Below are 3,992 nucleotides of genomic sequence, written 5' to 3'. Positions count from 1 at the left end.
TGAAATCTCAACTTGAAACTAAGTGGGTGTGCATCCAACTTGCTTTCTCATGAAGACCTCGGGCATTTGAGGAAGCCCATCATCAGAATATACAAGCCAAGTTCTATAATGAAAATTCCTACTAGTATATGGAAGTGATAACTCAAGAGACTCTCTATATGAAGAACATGGTGCTACTCTGAAGCACAACTGTGGTAAAAGAATAGTAACATTGCCCCTTCTCTCTTTTTCTCTCATTTTTTGTTTTTTTGTTTTTTTGTTTTTGGTGGGCTTCTTTGGCCTCTTTTTTTATTTGGGCTTCTTTGGCCTCTTTTATTTTTTTATGTCCGGAGTCTCATCTCGACTTGTGGGCGAATCATAGTCTCTATCATCCTTTCCTCACTGGGGCAATGCTCTAATAATGATGATCATCACACTTTTATTTACTTACAACTCAATATTACAACCCGATGTCTAGAACAAAGTATGACTCTATATGAATGCCTCCGGCGGTGTACCTGGATGTGCAATGATCTAAAGTAGCAATGACATCAAAAAACGGACAAGCCATGAAAACATCATGCTAGCTATCTTACGATCATGCAAAGCAATATGACAATAAATGCTCAAGTCATGTATATGATGATGATGGAAGTTGCATGGCAATATATCTCGGAATGGCTATGGAACTGCCATGATAGGTAGGTATGTGGCTGTTTTGAGGAACTCATATACTTATTGCAAAAGTCTATTAGCCCTCGAAACAAAGTACTACTACGCATGCCCCTAGGGGGATAGATTGGTAGGAAAAGTGTGACACTCCAAAAAAATTTAATTTGGTTTTTATCAAAAACCTTGTGGTTTTCTTTGAAAAGAGGCCATTTAAATTTTTCTTTCAGAAAACCTTCCTCTTAAAAACTTCCTTTGCTTTGGCAAGGATTTTTTTTTTCAAACATGGTGTTTGAATCTTTTGAAACTTCTTCTCTGTTGGTTCCCTCTCAAATTTATTTTTGGGAGTTTAATCTTTTTCTTTTAAAATGAAACTCTATGAAAATTTGGGATTTTCATATCTTGGAACCACCCATGACTTGGCATTTTTTCCCATGTGGTAAAACTTCTCCAAAACCTCCCCTCCTCTTTGTGATCAACCTAAGTTCTCTGTCCCAACTAATCCAAGAAAGTTTTGGATTTTATTCTAATTATTTTTCCTCTCAAATCAATTCTGAAAATTATTTGGAGCCTGAGTGATTTTCAAAGCAAGTACCCTATTGCATTTGAGTTTTGACCTCAAACCAACTCTCCTGGATAGTCCTTTGTACCCACAACCCAGAACCATCTTGATCCACTCCCCCTCTTTTCAAATTTTTCAAAATTCAGTCTCTGCAAGTTTGGACCAGATTTGCCAAATTTGATGAAATTCATATCTACACTCCTCCAAAAATTCCACCAAAATTCAGGCAACCTATTTGAGCAATGAGAAGCCACTCCACCAAAAATCAGCTCAAGGAAAAATCACCAGAGGGTAAATTCATTCTGTCGAACACCTTGCAGGCACTGTTGCTGTTCAAAATTCAGAAAATTCAGTTTCAGTGTCGTTTTCGTCTGTCAGTTTCTATCACGCGTAGACAGTGCGCTTGGCTCGATGCTCGCAGCCCCTCTCTCTTGTCCGGAGCTTCACACGCGTGCGTGGAGCCTTCCTAGCGTCGGTGGCACGCTGGCCCGCCCTCGCCGGCGTCTTCTGCAGCGTCGGGACCTCCCGTGGCGGCCGACAGAAGGCACACCACGGCAGAACGCCGTTCAGCGCCGCCCAAAGCCCCCTGGCTCTCCGCGTGTCCCTGCCATGCCAGCGCACGCCCGTGGCACCGTCGCCGTGGCCCGACAAGCACGGAACGTGCTCCCTGCCGCCGACGGGCCGCGCCACCCCCGTTCCGTCGAGCTCGCCCATAGCACCAAGTCCCAGCCCGTTTAGCGCCTAAATGGGACCGGTGGACCTCAACGGCAATGCCCAATCCCCTAATCCCCCTGCACATCCACGGCATCGCCGTAATCACTCGCCGGAGATCCCCGTTCATGGCAACCGCCTCGGGCCGCCTATAAAAAGGGCCCCCGAGCTCACCCTCGTGCACGCATCATCCCCACTCCTCACCAACGCCATGCCAGGCCACTAGGAGGACCTCAAGGAGGTCTCCTCCCCCAACTCCGGCCGCCCCGATCCGCCTCGGCCTCCACCACGATTCGCTCCGGTGAGGCCATCTCCGGCGCCCAAACCCCGTCCGTTACCCTCTCTAGCTACCAGGAGCCTAACCCCCTCTTCGATTTGATCTTCACAGCTCTCTCCGACGAGTCCCTCGACCACCCGAGCCGCCGTCCACCGGAGCAAAGCTCGCCGTCGACGTGGTACTCGCCGGCGACCACCACCACCACCAACCGACGCGGAATGGTGCCCTGAGCACGGAGGTACCCTCCGATCCCCCTGCCTCGCCGTGGATCGCCGCCGGCGACCACTGCGGCTCTCGGGCGCCGACGAGCTTCGTTCCCGCCCTTTTTGAAGTTCAAACCTGACGAGTGGGACCCCACCGTCAGCCTCTCTGCCCTCTCTGTCGAACCGTTTTCTGGAAGCGCCTTCGGGCAAATACGTTTTCCCTTTGGGCTGGCGTAGTTCCTGCCGAAGCGTTTTCTATTTTTATAAGCTACCCCTGGAAATCTTCTGTTTCATTACAGATGAGTCCCTGGACAAAAACCCTTATAACTTTTAAACAGAAAAGTATTTTTGATTGATTCTTTTTCTGTTCTCTTTAAAATTTTGTCTAGTTTTTTATCAGATTTATTTGAAAAATATTTGAAATACTTTCTGGGCACTCCTTGGTATTTATGTTAGCGCATATATCCTCTTTATACCGTAGATACCGAAGGAGGTGACGGAGCCGCGAACTTCACCGAGCTAGGCTCCGACTACTCTGAACCAGGCAAGCATGTTTGAACTTTTGATATGATGAGTGTCTTGGCATGTTTTGCATTTAGTTAGTTTCATGACATGTTAAGGAGTATATCGATGAACGTTATTTTATGCGATAATGAGGTAAGTGAGTTCGATGATCCATAAGTGGATGGATGTGAGTATGAATGGCCATGTGTTGGCATGAGGATGGGTGAGATGGCGGTGTCGTAGCATGCCAGTCTTACGCCAGACTATGTGACTTCAGTGTCAAACCGTATCGGTCCAGTTCCTCTCATTTCCTTCCCTGTACTACCACATGTTTCCTGCAAGGAATATGGTTTAGTAAGTTGCAAACCGCTTTCCTGGTACACACCAAAAAGGAGAGGCCGTGATGATGGTTCCATGGCCCTGGATTAAAGCCAGTCATCCGGTCAGGGGGCATGGGTGTTTCCGGTTGGGACCGAGAGGGGGCACCCCTTAGAGCGCACGTATATAAATTTGATCCCATGCTATTCGAGATTGTGATCTCCCCGTCTCAAAAGTTTTTCTTGGACGATGTCTAGGGTGATTCCTAGCATCGAGAGGTAGGATGGGTGTGTACTGGTTAGCTGTGTTTTCTTCCGAAATACCGTAAACGGAACTAGTCCTTTGTGACTACGGAAATCCGTTGGCTGTGGGAAAATTTTTGTACAAACTCTGCAGAGTCATATATTCCTCCAAATCATCTATTCCCTGTCCTAGATCGATATTATCTTATCCTTATCAAATGTCAGTTTTGATGACAGAGACTCCGGTGAATCGCATGAGTGTTAAGTCCGGTTGAATGATTATTCCTGTGGATGGACTAACCCATTTATTCTCAAGAATTAAATGTTTACTATGAGTATTATTTACTTGTGAATAAAAGCCCTTTCTGTGATGTCGCCCCGACGTCCGACTGTGGCATTTATTTTAAAGCCCTTTCTGTGATGTCGCCCCGATGTCCGACTGTGGCATTTCTTTTAAAGCCCTTTCTGTGATGTCGCCCCGACGTCCGACTGTGGCATTTCTTTTAAAGCCCTTTCTGTGATGTCGC

Source organism: Triticum dicoccoides, chromosome 1A (genome assembly GCF_002162155.2).
Source record: "Triticum dicoccoides isolate Atlit2015 ecotype Zavitan chromosome 1A, WEW_v2.0, whole genome shotgun sequence".
Classification (NCBI taxonomy): Eukaryota; Viridiplantae; Streptophyta; class Magnoliopsida; order Poales; family Poaceae; genus Triticum; species Triticum dicoccoides.
The sequence above is the reverse complement of the archived record's forward strand: the minus strand, read 5'-3'. Positions refer to the sequence as shown.